The following is a 19,292-nucleotide window of genomic DNA, read 5'->3' on the forward strand; positions in this document are numbered from 1 at the left end:
GCATCCTTCCTTGTGCTTAGCAAGAGACCTGGTCTTTACAAACCAGGCAGCAAATCAACCATGAAGGTGGCATCCCCCAGAGCATAGCAGCGCCAAGCAGCAGTGACACTGCAGAGTGTGTCAGGCCTGGCCTAGGCTGCTCCACAGACTAGTTGTTTCTTTTAACTTCAAAGGAGGTGGTTTTGGGATACGACTGCTTAGGACTTGCAGGCTGGAAACGTGCAGACGGGCTCTCTGGGTTAAGGTCAGGCTAGAACTGGTGCTAGAGCCAAGAACTGATGTCACTGAGGAGCAGGACAGAAGCTGGGGGGGTTTGGAGGATTCAGGGCTGTGCTGAGCCAAAGACAGGCCAGGAGCATGGCCAGCACATTGGTCAAAGGCCATAAAATGCTGAAGCATCCCTCCTACAGGCAACACAAGACGAAGAACTAGCAGGGACAACACAAGGCCAAGCATCCATGTATTTGTTTCTTATTCAAAAAATGTATTAAGTTAGTAGCTTGCCCTATATACTTAACAAATGGGGCAAAAAAGTAGGCAGACTCCCTGGCCAGTCTATCACTTGCCAGTATTTTCAGTTCTGTAGACCTGCGGAAGACTGGCATCATCTAGCTGGGGGCTGACAGCCTACCTGCATTTTGCACTGGGCATCTTTGTTGCTCTTCAGGCAGTCAGGGGGCCTCTGGAACCTGCTTTAGGGGAGATGACCCAGAATATTTATTCTAAACATAGCAAACATACGCTTTTTTGAGCATAAAACCCATGAGAAAGCCTTAGTCTTTTTACAACTGATCGTGCCTCCAGGATGACTGCCTAATCCACAAAGAATCTGACAAATCTGCCAGCAACCACTCCAATCTTTGTGCATGGGTGAACTGTGTTTTTTCCAGGTCTCCCTCTAGTGATTTCTGCAGAGGTTCAGCAAAGCATCAATGCAGGGTGCCAGGGATTCAGCACAGACTGAGCTATGTAGACACTCCAATGCCAAAGTCCCACTGCAGTTTTTCATAGCAACCTGTCTTGTTTTGGACTGAGTTCTGATGAGAGGTCTCAGCTCATCCTCTGGAAAGAAAATCAGCCAGTCTATTGTGGATGTAGGAAAGGGGAGAATCACTCCACTTGTTTCACAGTCTCAGATGCCTGGTTGTGCTCTGGAGAAGGACAAACTACTTGAATTAAACCTCCTTATTTGCTACCTTTCTGAAGGGCTTTGAGGGTTATAGTAAAGCCTTTTGTGCTGTCATTTTCCACTTGCCACAGATTACAGGTTCACAGCTCATCTGATGGTTACGGATATTGATACTGGGTTGTGTGAGCACTTGCCATCTGCTTCAGTGCAAAGTCAAGCGGGTTAGCTCAAACCACCTTCGATGCCTGTTTAAACTAAGCCACCTGGTTCAGCACTGAAATGAACAAGGAACAATCCTTGATCCTTCCTTCTGTTCTTGCTGTGGTGGCAGTAACAACTTAATTATTTTGTTTCTATGGTACTTTAAGAAACAATGGACTTTCTGCCATAACAGAACATGCAGAGGGGATTACTCAGGGCAGGAATTCCTACTCCTACATTGCTTCCTGTGCTTCAGAGAGTCATCATGACTAATACATGGTCCCTTGAACAGCACTGGGTCTAGTTCTTGCTATCTGTGCAAATGTAAAGGGTTTGGGGATCTGTGCCCTTTAATCCTACCCCATCTGCTTTCCATCCAGAAGAGCAGCAGGGCTTGCCTAGAATCAGAAGAAGAAGCAGGATAGGATCTGTTAAACAGTTAGATGTGCTGTGCATCCACCAGTTTGTGTGTGTTCATCTCAAGATGTGCTTGTTTGTTTGCAGTTTGAATTTGCTCTGAAACTCTAATCATGCTTGGCCAAGATAACCAGGAGCTGGCAGGCTCCACAGAGAAGGGAAAACAACAAGCAGCTGTAGGAGGCTGATGAAGTGGCTTTGTTTTAACTCATGACTTCAGCAGGGGACCATTTGTTTCCTGCTTCTTTGAAGGGATACAGAAAAATTGGTATGATCAGTATGTTGACATGTGCATTGGTGATGGAGCTGCGTGCTAAGATCCACAGCATGTTCTGGAGAGGACCGGAGGCACCTGGTTGCTTATTCCAAAGATGATGCCCTTGCTAGCTATTCTTCTATTCCCAGTCACTCTGTGAGCCCTAGGCAGCTGCAAGTCTGAACAATCTGAGCTATTTTGCTGCTGAAAACTCCAGAAAGGCCTTGAGAGGTATCATAAATATCATCATCAAAAGATGAAACTGCAAGATTTCTGGCTGGGCCAACTCCTAGCTCAGTGCCAAGTTCAGTGAACTCCTAGGTGCTACCTGGGTATAATAGGAGCAATTTGGCTCTGTATTTTAAAAAAGTAAAATACAGTTTAAAAATCAGTTGCTGGACTGGGAAGGCTTGGGAGAGGGAGGAAGAGGAGCCCATACCCACAGAGAGGCGCTCGAGCAGCATCATTCCAGTGGAGCCCGGTTACTGCCCAGCCATGCGGAGATGGTTTCTGTGGGAGAGGAGGCTGTACTTTAATCTCACTAAATTATCTGCTGTTCTCTGCAAGAAGCCAAATGTCATCTTACTTCTTTGCATACTTGCTTCTGCTGTGGAAACAGAGGAAATCAGAGGCTGTTTTGATCAGATTTCCTCACTCCTGAGGGCCAGCAAAGCTTCGGGCTGTTCGGGTAAGCCATGTCTGTGCTGTTGGAAGGAGTGTGGTCCTCCGAAGAACTGAAGTGTCGTGTGCTCTTTGTACCCACGTTGCCAGCTCTAATGCAACAACCCACATATCCCATAGTGCCTCACCACATACAACCTTAAGCCATCCTAAGGAGGAATCTGAAAAAACCTCTGTGTCCTGTCTGGGGCAAAAAATGTCTCTGCAAGACACTGTGGGACATGCAGTGGTGCCTAGGGCAGAGCAGTCCCAGCAAGTGCTTGCTCTCCTTGCTCTGGAAGTAGGGGCAGCACAAGGGCAAGCCTCCTCCTCTGTTCTACTAATTTGTGTCTAGATATAGGTGAACCAGGTACTGCATCCTATTCCTAATTGCTCAAATAGCTCTTGTTGTCCAAACTAGTGTCGCCTCATTACCTCTAATGCCAGTTCCCTGTACCAGGGTACGGTTTCTTGTCTTCCTTTGAGTACAGGCTATAGCTGTTGAGTCGTGCTGTTCAGCCAAGCTATGCAGATTAGCTCTTTTAATCTTCCCTAATGCATTGTGCAAGACATCTCAGTCTGGTTTAATCTGGGGTTTCTGTAAATTCCTTCCATTTTGTCCCTGTTTCTATTCCGGTTTGTTGTTGTCTAGTGTTGCTGGTACTGCTCTGTCTAGGACCTGGTACAATACTCATGTGTGGTCTCGCATGGGGCATGGGGAGCCAGATTCTGCTGGCCTTCAAACTTGATTTTGAAAGAGCAGGACCATTGGCTGGGATGAGCAATGAGCTGTGTTTTCCCAGCCAAAATACAGGAGGAAGTTGGCTGAGCCTTGCTGAGGGTGCTAGAGAAAGAAGAGATTTGCATGATGACTAGGGTGATGCTGTGTTTTGGCTCTCGCCCCGTGGATTTACAGGCCCTTTACGCAGCCGAAGACAGGGCTCATGCTATGACGAACTCGTGCCCTGCGTAAGCCAAGTGCTGGGCCCGGGGTGTAGCGCAGCAGACGGGTTGTGCAGTAGGGGAGGATTTGTCATCGCAAGAGCCAGCTCTTCACGTGGCACACCTCTGTGCAGTGCCATGTGTTGGCTCTGCCCCAGGAAAGTCCATGCTTTAAGAGGAGGGGAAGGTGAATGACTCATGTCACTGCAGGGCTGCCGATTAGGCAGGAGGGAAATGTACAGTATCTGAATGGCAAATTGGCCTGTGCTGCCAAGTGTGAAACACTTTCGACTGCCTCACGCTCGTCAGACGGAACAGCTCATTTTGTTAGTAACTTTGTGTCAGCCTGCTTGAGGAAACAGCAGCTCTTCTGCATGTGAAAGGCTGGAGCTTTGTTGGGTGGGGCGGGGGGAGGAAGGAATAAGTTTGTGTTGTGTGGGGCTGTGCACAGCAGATGAGATCTGTAGGGGGAAAAAAACAAGTCCTGTACTGAGCAATGAGGAAGAAACACTAATTAGGCAAGGTAGAGGAACCTGCCAGGTTGCAATCCTGACCTAACAACCAATTATAGGATAATATAGCACAGTAATGTAGGGTAAACACTAAGTAGAGGATGTTTCTGAATTAATTCCTTCCTGAAACACAGTGATCATTTAAAAACATCTGCAATCCTAATTTTAAACTGCCCATAGTGGATGTCAGCACAGCCTGTGGTAAATTTTCCCAGTTGTTAAACTACCTGTGTTGTTTGGATTTGTACCCTGTTTCTAATCTGAACAGGTCATGTTCCAGCTTCCAGTCACTGGACCTTGCTGGGTGTCTGGGAGGTGGAAGAGAACACTGCCAAAAGGTGTGGTTTTTGTGGAGGGGCTTGCAAGCCATGCATGTGTGCAAAGCACACATAGGGAGACTAAACAGTGCTCAGTGTCTACGGTGGAGCAAAGTAGTAGGTTCAGGTTAGGTATGAGGGGAAATTTGTACGGGCCGTAGAAGCAGCATTAGTATAGTTTTTTGGGGAGTTATGCAGCATCCATCAATGGAAGCCTTCTCAAACATCTGTCAGGAATGACATTGTATGGACCTTGCCTTAGCCAGGGGGAGATTCACTAATATAGAGTGAACCCTTGGGTTCTTTCTAGCCCAAATTTCCTGTGATTTTCAATTTCTAGAGGTGAAATGGTGTGGTTTCCTGAAGTCTTCCTCATATATTTTGCACTTGGGTCCTTGCTCTCCATGAAGTCTATAACGCACTCCAATGTGGCAAAGGAAAATGAGAAAAGCATTTCACGCAATTCCTGGCACAGTGCAGAGAGGCAACAGGAATGGGGAGACAGACCAGGAAAGAGATTTGCAATTGCCCAAATGGGAATTGAATGCTCAATTCCATTACTAGTAGTTTTTGCCCTTTATGGGTCTCCTCCATGACAGGCTCCTGTCAGAGACTGTGGTACTGGTGATGGATGAGACAGGACTAAACAGATCTGTCAGGTTGTACTTCCCTCCCACTTCAACAGCTCTTACCCTACACAGTGCTACTTCACAATGAGTAGGCAGTGGATACTATGGTTTTGTCATCTCTTCTTTTTCTTTTGGTGCTGTCTCTGTAGAAGTTCATATTTTATCAATTAATTTGCTTAAAAATATTTCTGCTAAATGCGTTACCAGAAGGTCCCTTGGCACTGGTACATGTTTGCAAAGGCTGAATTGTGTTGATCAGCATTGTGGACAAGCACCCCTCCTGCAGATTAAATCGGAACCAGTTCTGCTGAGTGGAGTAGCAAGGGGTAAATCATGTATGAGTGATAAAAGGAGGAAGCCCTGAGTTATTTGGCTTTCCCATGATCACTTTAATCAGCGGGTTTCAGGAATAAGTTGTATTTTTCTTCAGTGCACATTACCAATGTTGCATATCATCATTCCTCAGGGATCAGAGAGGCTAAGGTTATTTACTTGTTCGAATCAAAGTGAACAGATAGAGACTTACACATTTCCTTTACAAAATGAATCTGAATCAAAACCCTTCCTCTGTATATCCTCCACCTTCTGAGGGAAAACCTGAAATCCAGATCTGGATTTTACACTTGCATCTCTCTATGACCACACTGATCCTAATCTTCCCAATTGGAAGATATAGAGCTTAACTCATTTAGGCTGCCTGTTCTGCTTGTGCACTTCCATTTAAGTCAGTTGTAACAACAGTTTCTCTTACTGAACACATTAGGGCAGTCTCATTATAACATAATTATTTTGTTAAAAGACATGCATCTTGTTGCCTCATTCCAGAGCTTCCGGAGGAAAACCGCTAATACAGTCTGCAGCAGTTTGATTATCATTGTGGTGACAGTTATTTTCCCATTTAATTTTGATTTTGCTTTCATTCTTTGGGAACGGAGCAACTGCTAGACCCCCTCTCTCTCTTACAAAGATGCCATCTCGCAGTGAGAAAATATTTAGTAAGGCACGGGGGCAACAGAACAGACATGTGGAAGGCACATAATGAAATATAATGAATTGTTGGTGAATAGATCAACCAATTAATGCTTTCAGCTATTACAGTGCAAAAAAGACATATTCCCTCCCCCAAAGGTAGATTAAGTACTGTTATGAATTCCTAAAGCCTTGTTAGGGAATTTAAATGCATCTTCCATCTCTAGGCTGTGGACTCACGTAGCATCCCAGCAATAATATTTTCCCAAGGATGAACTGTTCCTTAACAGAATGGCCACTGAAATGCATTTCATATGTGAGGGATTTCAAGTTAGCAGGGGCTTATAGTTCTATAAGTAAGATACGTATCATCTGTCAGAAAGCTAAGCATTTCCCCAAGAAGTCTAAAAAAAAAAGCCATGTGAAGATGTTTTTAAATTTTGAGTACAGACCCAGTATTTTTTCACTTGTCTTTATTATCTAATTAGAGGCACAGGGTGAAGAAGGAATAAGAACCCTAAGGAAGTAGGTTGGTTTTGTTTTTTGTTGTTTTTTTTTTTTTTTTTCCTCAAAGGAGAAATATAGCCATATTTTGTTTCATTAATTTAAAAACCCACATTTCCTTTTCAGTGAAATGGTCTTTTGATCAAGACCTTGTTTCTATGAACTCCATGCACATGCTCAGTGTTTTGAGAAAGAATAGAGGCATGGTTTTCAAAAGAAATGAGTGATCTTGGATGCCTTTACCTCATAATACTCAACTAGAGTTCTTTCAAATGGACTGTTTTCACTGTCCCCAAAAGGCCTCCTTCAAATCAAATCAGAACCTCTTAAGGTTTTTCAGATGAACATAAGATATTTGCCTAGAAAATGCACTGAAGATTTGGCTGTCATTCATGTGAGGAAACAACTAAATTTTCCATTGCCCCATAAAATTGCACTGGGCTAATGCTGCAAGGACCATTTACCTTGGACAGTCTCAATGTCAACCTGAGACTGTGAAATGGTCTTCCCTGAGTCAAATTCAATCCTCATGTGGCTTCTTTGAATGTGCTGACTTCAGTGGATTTACAGCAGGGAAAAAACATTTCCTATTTAAATCAACAGGAAGGAACTTTAGTTACATGTAGCCACACTGTGGATTTATAAGCAGGCAGACAATGGGTATTACTGACGGACCCTCTGTACATCCCTCAGGCATTGCATCAGGGGTACATTTGCAGAGTCCATCGGGCTTCACTGCTTCAGAGCAAGGGTCTGCTAATCTGTGGCAGCTCTCTGCATCTCCAGGCCAAGGCAGACCCTTATGGATCTTCCAACCAAAGCCCTTCTGCTGGAGCAGCATGACCACCCCAGCTCTGAAATGTGGCAAAAAAATGCTAATATTTATCAGCCTACTCGAACATCAAGTTCTGGGTAAACTCTGAGCTAAGCCCTGTGTTTGCTGCAGCCCCTTGGGCAGAGCCAAGGGCTTGAAATCAGAAAAGCTGAGCAGGACTGAAGTTTGCTCCCTGCTAAAGCTCTGTGCTGGTGACAAATGGCTCATGTGAATGAGATTGTCCAGCAGAGATGATGCAGCTTGTGCCCAGGCAGGGGCAGGAACCTGGAAATTGCCTCCCACTGGCAGCATGTTGCTGAGAGAATAAGGGGGGTTTGAAGTAAATCTGCTGGGAAGACTCAGGGGCCTTCTGGGACAAATGCTGAAGAGGGCAAGGAGATGCAGGATATCTCTTTTTCAGGAGCAAATCCCTTTTATGCGATTATTTTAGACCCTCTCTTGGCTTCAGTGCCCTCCCCATAAGAGTCAGGCTGATTATTTGTGCTAATGTCCTCATCTCTGGTGAACAATATTGCTGCTATATTTAATATGAGAGAGGGTTATTACAGTATTATCTAGAATGAGCCATAACCATTATAGGTTGCTCTATCTCAAAGCCAGTTTTAATTAAAACTGCCAATAACTTTTGAGTTCTTTGACTTCTGGAGTTGAAGTAAAGGAACAAGATGCTCAGGTGGTTTCATTTGATTGTACAACTAATTAGAAGGGTGGAATCAGGTTCACTGGCAGCTGAGCCCTGCAGTTTCTGTGCTAGCTGTGAGAGTCCATCAGACCCCAGCTAGGATGGCCTTCTCAACATGTGTGTATATTTGGGAGCAGGTTATCATTTCCACAGGCCCATGGAAGGAGGTGTTGTCCTCTCTCACTCCACTCAACTTTATTTTACTATGAGCCAAAACTATGGGACTTCATCTTGCCTGTGATGCTGTGTGATCAAGTGCCCTTCTAGCCAGAAGTAAAGAACTGGGTCCTCAGCAACTGTTTGGTCTGGAGTAAATGCAGGGAGTTTTCCTGCTCCCATCCGAGCTTCAGCAAATGCGGACATCACATTTGCTGCTCTACCAACATGTGTGACAGAATATGAGGTCACATCTCCCTTTACCTGCAGAAACTAGAAAAGAGCCTCACAAGCATGATTTTAAAAGACTGAAATGAACATGCAATTAGAGATCAGAGAAGTGTTCTTGCAGGAAAGTGCTAATTAGTCCAATCAGAGATTCCTGTGTCTCATTTTCTTTGTGCACATCAGAGTTCAAGCTTTTGATAATCACAGTGAGCTCGGAAAACCCATTTATATCCAACAGCTGTTGGCTGGTATAAGCTGCATAACTGATCTTCTTTACTTAGACCTTTGCCTATGGCCTATGTGGGATCAATACTCAAATGCAGCAGAGGTGAGCTCAGGGCTGTAGCTGTCACTGAAGGCAGTTTGCACTCGGATACAGTCATTGGTTTGAAGTGATTCTCTATTTACCACATCCCTCCTCCACCCTCTCACCCTGTGAGACTGTGGATGTGTTTGAGAAGTTAGAGGTAACGCATGGGGCAGATTTCTAGAAGGGTGTGGGGAAAGGGACAGGGATTTCATGCATGTTAATACAGCTTTGTGAGGAGGGGACCACTTCATCCCCAGAATCAAAGGGGCATAATGAAGAATTAAATTACCTTTTCCTCTCACTTCCTCTGTCTGTGCTTCATTTCCTGAATATCATCTGGTATGTGGCAAGTTTTCTTCCCTGGTCAGTCAATGGGCAATTTCCCCACCTCAAGTACTGATGGGTTTCCACTAATCACTTACACCTCCCATGTGCCAGTACACTTAGTACTGTAATCACTAACTCCAGGAGAAAATTAATCCCAGATTTACCCTTATAGGAGATTTACACTCAGATTTACAGCCTGTCCCTTTCCTCTGAATGTAGACACAGTCCTACACCATTACATGGTTTGAGTAATCTGGACTCCCACCAAGTTATCCATCCTATTGCTGCAGTGATATGATTAGAGGCCTTTGTAAGAAACCATGTGTACTTTGGCTTTATTTTGGTATCTAATCAGTTCACATTGAATCAGAATTAGCACTGTAATATGAGGAAAAAGACAGCATATTTGTCTGAGAAAATAAAGTCAGGTAATGATGGTATGTATGAGTGATATTCCTGCTTAACTGTGCCATGAAACCATTTTTTCTCAGCCTGAAACTTCAGTCTCGATTTTCTTAATAGCCAGTTCTTTCATTTTGTTCTCCTTGTTCAGCCTTAAAAGTTATTTACAAGGTACTTCTAAAAGCGGGTTATTTAGGCTGCTCTAATGCTTGGTTTGTTTTTGTCTCATCAAATTGCCTGCTGACCTCCAAGCAGTGGCCAAATCAGACTGAAATTAAAAAGGTGGTGGAATATGCCTCGGTCTCTCCTCAATCAATACCAGCCTAAATTACTGCAAACCTGGAGCCATGGTGCATGTAATACATCATTTTGTAACCCCATAAATTGCTTTTAGCTAGTCGCTTCTGATTTCTTTTTAATGGCTTTTCAGCTAAGATCAAGTGTAGCATTGGTTTTGCATCAGTTGCGTACCCTACCCGGGGACCGTCTCACACTGGCAGTGGGATGAGTTCAGCCAACTTGTTGTAACTCCTCGATGTTGGTCATTTGGAAGTTGCTCTGAGATACTCGCCCTTTGCAAATTGCATTCAGAGATGCAGTACTTGCCTGCTGCAGACTCTGAAGTCCTGACTGGGGCTGGGTTCTTACTTATCTTATCCTTGTTTTCAGGAAGGAAGAAAGACAGGTGGAGAGAAGATATTGGAATTTGGGATTTAACCCCTGGGTTACACAGCTCCAAGGCACTAGCCCTTCCTATGGTTTCTTTTGGCCAAGTGCAGTAGTTTCAATCCCCAGTGGGGAACTCCAAAAGCTGTGTCCATGGCCTCCAGAGACTACAGCTGGGGAGGCGGTGCCCTGGGCAGTGCATCTCCTGCTCCTGAGTCATCCCTTCACTTGCACGGAGCCATGTGAGAGCGAAGAGCAGGTGTCGAGCCTCCCCTCCTCCTGAGACGGCCCTGCATCTTGTGCTGAGAGGGAAGAACCTCACCATCTGCTAGTGTTGCTGGCCTGGCCACGCCACTCTCTTCCCAGCAGGTACTTGCCTGTATCACAAAACCCGTTGCAAGAGAGGCCCTAACCTGCCTTTAGACCAGCTGCCTCCACAGCTGAACGAGAAATACAATGGGCAGTGAGAGAGCAACTTGATCCCCTCCCGTTATCCTTTCTAGACACCGTGTCCACAGAGTTATTTTCAAATTACTTTTAAGAGACGAGTTAGGACCAACACAACCAGAAGCAGGCTCAACACTGCATCCCTTCAAACAGAACTCTCTCCTACTGATGGCTTACATCACCCTGAAGCCCTTTTTCTGTGTCTATTTTCACAATGTTCTCGGTTTCAGGAGATGCCTTCTCATTTCCCACGAGATGTGCAGCAGAGACACATCTGCTTTGGGTGCAGTCCCTTCACCTGCACCCTTCCAAGACTTCCCCTTATGATACCAACTCTTCTGTAAAATATATTCTCCCCTAGGTTTAATTTCAAGGGAGGTGTTGGGAGAATAAGAAATAGCATCTGCTTTGCTTTATGCAAGTCCTACCATCCCATATCTTCCTGGACAAGTCAACTGGAGTCCGGCTACTCCGCTTGCTCCAAACATTAGTTGAAAAAGAAGAGCGTTCCTCTAATTTCAGTGACATTTATCTCAGTTTTAACCAGAGGGATGGGTGCAAGGGAGCAAACAAATGTTTTGCCGATAGTTTACTGTCCTGGTTATGCACCTAGAGCCAATCATAGAGCTGGATGGAGTTTCTTATCTGTCTTCCACAGGGAGGTCTGTTTTTGCAAGCTGCGGATGGGAGCCCCAGCGAGAGCTTTCCCCCACATCAATCCTCATCCCCAGATCACTCCTGCAACCAGAGGACGGCTTCAGCCAGCTGTTAAAATTATTTTCCTGGTCCTGCCATTCCCTTTCTCCCTTCTTTTCCCCTTAGGATCATTCCACAGCCTGTGCAAACATGGGGAACCTGGAAGTAGAGCTCCTCAGAGCAGTCTTATAGGGCCCCTTGTCCACTGTCAGCCAGGCAGCAAAATCCAGCCCCTCTGTGGGACTGGGAACACGGGCTTTGGGATACAAGAGTTAAATCCAGCAGCAGATTTTTCTGGAGGGTCACTTTATTTTAAGACACAAAAACAAGGTAAAAGAATCCAGTGACAACCACCCCCCCTCCTTTTCATCTTTGCTGAAACCCACTAAATTTAGTCATTCCACTGTTGTTGCAAATGCCACAAGAAAACCCAATTGTGCTCAACATCAGACTAAAATGCAATTGATTGTGACAGATAAGAAGACAAAAGACTCCTTCTGGGATGGAGCACTAAGGGTCACACCCACCCATGCACCCTCCGACATCCACCCACCCTCCCTGTCCCTGCAACACCCACGTGCTCCCACTTGCTTCTGACATGACCCACTGGGGACAGGCAGGCTCCTTTCTTCAGCAAATACAATATGAGGACATGGGAAAGATTTTCTAGAGCTCCACTGAAAATAAATATTTTTACAAGAAAGTAATGAGAACATTAGAATGAAAAAGTTTAAGTTTTAGGAAGAAAAGATAGTTCGTCTGTGGATGCTTGCTGAACTATCGGCTATGCTTGGCACTGCCAGCAGCTCCTTTCTCTTGGGTTTTCTGTTCCATTTTCCCCTGGTGGTTGTCTTAAAGAGCTATTAGGAAATCATGGAAGAACTATGGAAGTAGCTGTAATTAAAGTACCTCCTTGGTCTGTGTTGGTGCAACGTGCAAGTGAAGTGATTCCCTGGGCTGGGAGACACATAATGAACTGAACTACTCATTTGTTGACTTGATCTGTGTGACTTGTAATACCCTGAAATGAGAATGTAGGCTGTGTTGCAAATATATCAAAAGACTTTCAGATGTTCAGAGATGGTCAGAGATCAGATTTTCCTATCAGAAGTAACAAACACCCCCTCCTTCCACCAAAACACAACCTTTTAAAAAACATCTTAATAGCAAAACTATGCCTGCTATTGGAGGGCAGAAGTGCAAATGACCTATTTCAAGTTGGCATTTTAAAATGAAAATTTCCATTTTGGCTTGTTTCCAGGTTTCCCCAGGGGAATGCCAGCATTTTCCCACTGGAACTGCTATCTTCCTTTCAAATTATTTTTAGTTGAGAAGAAAATTAATTTTTCTCTTGGGACAGTTACAGGGTCAATCTCAAAGGAAACAAAACACTTCTGAGACTGTGAGAAAATGCCATGTTTCCCCCTGCACGCCAATGCTGCCTTTACTGCATAAGCCACTTGTATCCTTTTACATAAAAGAAAGATGAAAAGGGCAGTGGGTGTACTGGGGAAGACACGTGCAAGTAGTGGCAGAGCAACCCACAAGTAAATGGCCTTTATTCTCCTAGGACCTTAAAATCAGATGCTAGCCCAGGGCAACCGAAAGCAAATCAAGGTGGGATTTTCCAGCTGTGGCTGTGAAGGGAGAGAGCAGCATAAATGCTTTGAGGCCACTTTGAGGTTTGCTGTACTTCTGCTGCCTTTCATCCGGAGTCAACAGAAGTCTCAAGGTGACATGGAGAGGCCATTCCTGTGGCCTTTTCTTCTTGATGGGCTTCCAGTGGATTAATGGCTGCCCAGAAGTCACTGCACTTTACAAGTGATGCAGTCCTGTGTGTGCAACCACGATGTTGTTGGCAGCTTTAGAGGAGAGTACCACTTATCACTGTTATTCTCTATAGGGAATCTTAAAGCTCCTCAGATTGTCTATAACTGAAGAAAATGTACATCCAGCGGCAAACTTAACTTCTTTTCCTTTCTCTCTGAGTATCAGGAGCAGTGTGCTACAGGTAGGTAAGCTCCAAAGCCTTTTACATATCTTTATTTGAGACTGCAGTATTTAAAACTTTCTGTTAATAGTAATAAAAAGCCCTCAATTCATAAAGCTTGTAATAGTGACACTAGCATACAGGGCAAAATTTGACAAGAGAAATAACTTCTGCAGAAACCTAATAATGAACTTGTGTGCAGATCACAATACCGATGGGCATAATGTACTGCATCTGGTTTCAATTTGCAGGTTTGACCTTTCACCGAAAATGAATTTTAATAGGCAATTGACTTAAATAATTGGTATGTGTTCAGATCAATACTGGAACGTGATGGCTAAGTGCTTAAAATAATTGAGGTATATGAAAGGGTTTTTTAAAGATTTTCAGATTCAGATCAGAAAGATGATGCTTGTGGAAACTGGAACTCAGTTCTGTGGCTGTGTTATCACTAAAGCACTGTGTATGGCCATCACTTTGCAAAACTACTTTTTTACCGTCTGGAGCCCTCCCAGCAGGGTCACTGTTTCTCCCAACCGCACAGACACAGACTGTGGTGCTCACTCCTTCTGCTCCTGCACAGGGTTTATGGAGATGAGGAGGATGCTGTGGGAGGGAGAATCTGGGTGCTCACCCACCCTGGTGTAAGTCAGAGCCCCTCGGGGATGCTGTAGCAGGCACATTGCTCCCAGCCCCTCTGGCTGCCCCGAGCTAGCCACACACAGGTGTTTTGGGGCTCCTGTCCTGCAAGTAATGCCTGTGTGATCTTACTGAGCTCAAGTTTTGCATGTGCAGAGCAAAAACAAGTTTTGCAGAGCACTGTTTCTGCAATGGTCCTCAAGAAGGTTCCCTTTGATAGTAAAGTACGGCTGTTACTCTGGCTTTCATTTATAATGCATGGATAAGAGCAGGGGATGCCTCATTGCACCCCTGCAGCAAGCGCTGACTGATATGTAATGCTAGAGACTGCTAAGGACCTGCTCTTTCTTCTGAAACTAACAGAAACAAATTTAACCCTGCATATTAAAAACAGGCACTGAAAAGTGAAGGGCAAGACAGCACACAGTGGTTCGAGATCACATTCTGACAGGTCGTGGCTGCTAGCCAGCCCCCCTGGTCACCACTGCGGGGTGGTGATGCCGAGATCTGCTCTTTCTGCCTCCCCCACCCCAGCTGCAGCGTGGAATTTCTGCACAGGGCAATTTTGCCGGTGATTTATGAGGCAGAGTAGGCTCCAGGTTGTTCTGTCATCGCTGACCTGGCTCTGCAGATGGAGCAGCAGCACTGGTTTGTCAGCGGTGGCATTGGCGGATCCTCCTCAGTGACACACTGGCACTGAAGTGCAGAGCGAGACACAGATGCATTTATCACATCTGTACACACATATTCTTTTCTTTTAGCAGATGTGTGCTTTGCTGCTGAATCTACCCCTAATATTTTTATATTTCTATCATATAGAAAAATTTGTTTATTTGTCCAGAAAGAAAAAGAACAAAAGTATTTCCACTTGGACACTCTTATCAGCCATTTCCTCTAAACTGAACTCTCCTCTCTCTCCTATGAAGGAACACAAATGAAAGTCCCATTTCCTTCCTCAGCAATCCAGGAGATTGGGGTAAGAGCTTTCAGGTGAAGATGAGCTTTTTTTGGTGCATTGAATTCAGACCACCTGAAAAATCATTAAGGGCCATGGGTTTATAAAAGGCTCTTGCTCAGCTCACAGGGGTGGTGATGAGCTCAGGTTGAAGGCTTGCGGGGTGAGAAGCCTTTGCAGAGGAGAGTATGGCTGTGGGAAGAGCAGCTGCTTGGGAGCCTGGATGGTAGGTTGGAGTCATGACTGCTCTGGCTTTGCTTGTGCTTGAAACAGCTGCTTTGCTTTGGGGCTCAATCTCTTGTTGTGGGGTGCTGAGGAGCAGGAGAGGGCTTGTATTTAGACAAAGCAAGTGAAAAAGCAAATCTACTTAAATACACTGAATCTCTCTGGTCTTTCAGGGAGCCCATTTGGAGAGATGGGGCTGTGCCAGTGCAAGCTCTTACAGTTCAAGCAGCTTTTCAGTAGAGCTGCTCCACTTAGTGCTGGGGAAGTCAAATGCTGACCTGAGTCTGTAACAAGCATCCAGCAGAAATTTTCAGGTATGAAGTGCAGTGCTGGCTCTATTGGTAGATGGCAATGTGGTCTGTATCCTGGCACAATTTATCCTCTGATATGCATTTGTATCAGAAAGAGGAGGTTGAGCTGCAGAGCTGGTTAATGTACTCAACTTGGAGCTGGAAAGGAAAGGGTTGTGGACTCTGGCTGTTGCATTTATAAAAAATTCTGCCTTCTTTGTGTTTTACGTGCCTGCTTCTCCTTGGCTGCGGAGAGATTGGTTTTGTGGAATGTATGGATGTATGTTTTAGCTGATCAAGAAAGCTTATAAGAAAACTAGTAAGCCCCAAAATCTAGGGATTTTTGCTGTTGGCTAAGAGTATGTGATAAAGCCACCAAGTAAAGTGAACCAGGGCAGCAGTGAGAAACCCCACGTGTCCTGGGAGATGCTGAGTGTGCCACAGTGGGTGCTCCCTGCCAGGAGGCATCTTGCTCCCAGCAGACTAGTTTCATTCAAGTAAAGTTTTGCTGCATCTTCTGAGTCTAAATTTAAGAGACTATTTGCAAAGAGTTGCCCTTATTTTTAGTCCAGATCTATCCCTCAGTCTGCTTTTGCTGTGCAGCTCTACTGGGGTGGTGGAGGAAGTAGAGTGGGGCTGCAGGCAGGGGAGGGATAAGCAGGGGTGTCTCCATGGCTCTGCCCAATTTACATGGGGGCTCTGAGCTCTCTTTAGGTTTGAAGTGGGAGGAAAGGGTAAGAAATTTGGTCTTTGGGGCTGGTCTGACCCTGCGTAGCTGCTGCAACTCTGTCATGTCCCAATGGATTTTCTGCTGACCCCGTAGCTGGCACCAGTGTCTCTGCTCACCCCAAACTGGGCAATGCTCAGTCCCCCCTGGGTAAACCAGTGTTTTAAGTGCAGATGGACTCAGTGATGGTGTAAATCATGAGTACTGTCTCTGACTTGGCTGAATGTGCAGGAAACTGAAGCTGAGCAGCATCTGGCTCCAAACGAGATTTTTCTTCTCTTTCATCTGCTCTTGGTCTGAGTTGGACTCTTACAAGTAGACTGAAAAATTATATCAACATAGTTTTCTGTATTTTAGTAAATACTTCATGCTTTTAAGAATCTCCTCTTCATTGAAAAAGGCAGGCAGGAGCTGAAGGACTGTGAATAGAGACATGTTTTGCACACGCTTTAAAAAAAGTTGTAAATTCTGCAGAATAGAAAACATTTTTAGCTATATTTGCTCCCAAAATGGAACGACTGCCAGCTCAAATATTTTTGAGGTGCTTCTGTAAATAAGGTTCACAGGTATGACTGATGCAGCAATCTATCATCGTGCCAAGTGGCTGCTCCACTCTGTGACTGCAAATTGATCTCGACACAGAATAACTTCTTTAATATATAGGGGATCATAGCTTGTTTTCCTAGGGTATTCCTTCTTTAGGAAGATGAAGAAGCTAAATACTTCCATCAACCATGTTTCTGCTTAATTAATGCATGCTGCAGACCCTTGGGTAGAGTTGCAGTTCCCAGGCATGGCAAAGTTGAATGCAGGAGTGGATGGCAGATGAGTCTGACATAGATAGAAAGGTAGAGGGGAGAAAAACTTACCTTTTTCTCTTTGAGTAACTGGACATCCTCAGCAGTGCATCCGTCATAATGCTGCCAAGATAATCTATCTCCTATGGCCTGAAATCTGATAGGATTTGAGACTCACAGTGTGGGAAATAAAAACTGTCTTGGCATTGAGCAGGCTGGCAGGGAAACCTCTTCCTGGTGGTGGGATTGACAGTGTGATAAAACCAATAACTGTGGACCCTGGTCTTGCCTTGCAAGGGCTGTACTTATGCAGACAATGCTACTGGTACCGCTTGTTCTCGGGTGAGGAGTTGCCATATGTTGAGAGTTGTAGCTTTCAGGGCTTTTGCAGTATCGAACTGCTGTATGGAAGTCACTTCTATAAAATGCTTTTTGCAGCTATACGTTATGTACTCAAGCTGTTCTCCGGTGCTAAAGCAATGCCTGAAGTAACAGTGCCTTCTGGAAACATCATTTTACTCCTATATCTTCTGGAAAGTTCATTGCTGCCTTGAAAAAAATTCAGTTTTTATTAAAAATGATTAATGTCTATGAATTTAATCAAGGCATATTCACATAGCGGTGGCTTTACTATAATAGTTTGATTTTAAATAGCTTGTGTTCTGATGCGTGAGGTGCATTATATTATTTGACAGCGGTGACATTTATATTTGTAATTACTAAATGGTGACAATCCATTGGAAAGCCTGCCCCACTTGAGGGAACGAAATGGATGGAAATGCACGGCACCGAAAAGCACAAAGTGTCACAATACATCAGCGCATCCCAAGATTAAAAAAGATGGGGATGACATTCTCCTACCAACAGCACATACATGTTCCCAAATAAATTGATGAGTTTTAATTATTTCTTTTGTAGTCGTGAAATATTCTCTTCCTGCTTATTTCCTGACACAGTTACCTCTTCATTTCATAACACAGGAGCATCTCAAAAGCAGATGATGTTGTGCGCGGGAGTCATAGGCCTCTTGGGGTTTGAATACAGAATGCTGAAAAATTGGGCAAGTCAAGCTGTAATAGAGAACCCAAATCTGATATAAATCTTGATAAATTGGTCAGGGAAAAATATGTTTGGAGCCGCTGTTTCTAAAGTGCCAAGATGTAGGATAAATTTATCAGTTGGTATAAGCTGTTTTGAAAGTGGCTTTAGACTATTAACACTTTGCAGATACGATCCTTCCCCCTATAAGATGAAACTTGGTATTTATCAAAATGCCTGAGAAACTGGGGTAATGGGGAAAGGAGATATCCTCAGGCCTGCTGGTAATTAATGGTACTTATTTCCTAGTTAAGGAAGTGTTGTTGGATGAGATTGCTAGCCAGATTTTAGTAAGAATGTTGAGATCTAAATGAAAATCATAATTTAGATAGTTTATATTACCTGCTGGAATGGCTAGTGACACTGGGCTGCACTTGTCCTTGACACAAATCCACTTTTCTCATCTGCATGGTCTATTAGAGCATTTTCAGTACAGTTTGGGTCTCTGTCCTGGCCACACAGCAACACATACAAGAAAAATAGACCTCGCTGGACCTGTACAATATGGAGAAACCTTCTGAAGAACTGCTCCTCTGGAAGATAGAAGGCCTTTTCCTTTCCAGCTAGCCCTCCAACAACCTCTGAGCTAGTGCCCAGCTCGAGAATGAGCATCTGGCTCTGGTGCAAGCAGCATGGATAGGACCTGGGGACCAGATACACCCAGAAGTATGTGGGATAAGCTTTTCCATATTAGCTGGATTATTAAAACAAATCACCAAGTTCTGGAGCTATCTCAGGTCACTGCTGTTTCTGACAAGGTGGTCTTCAGAGCAGGTAGGAGTCAGCTGTGAGAAGTCAGGGCAGGGACAAGTCCTTCCTGGTGGCTGGAGCAAGACTGTGGATGGGAAGTATCTGGGATGCCAGGGACCAGCACACAGACAACACAGCACCAGGAGGTGGGATTAGTGAGAACCCCAAACCAGGGGCTTCAGGAAAAGGTAGATCAGAAATGTCCTACACTGGAGGAAGGGGTTTGCCTTCAGGGTTTCACAGGCTGTTCCCCAACAGCTTGTGCATCTGGGGGCTTTCCAGGAGCTCTTAGATGTTAACTGACAGCTGAGAAGGATGAGGCCCTGACTGGCAGGTGGCTGGAGAGACAGGCTGTGTGAGAAGGATGCAGCAAAAGGTTTGCTACCTGGCTCGTATTTCAAAAAGCTTGCACCAACAGGAGAGCCACCTTGCCTGGCTCTGGCAGAGCTGCTGGCCCCAGAGGACACCACTGCAGTGGTGGATGCTGCAGCTCAGGTGGGGGAACCCTCCATTGCTTGCTTTATGGAAGGCACTGG

The sequence above is a fragment of the Tyto alba genome, unplaced genomic scaffold, assembly GCF_018691265.1.
Source record: "Tyto alba isolate M040663 unplaced genomic scaffold, T.alba_DEE_v4.0 Super-Scaffold_41, whole genome shotgun sequence".
In the NCBI taxonomy this organism is placed as follows: domain Eukaryota; kingdom Metazoa; phylum Chordata; class Aves; order Strigiformes; family Tytonidae; genus Tyto; species Tyto alba.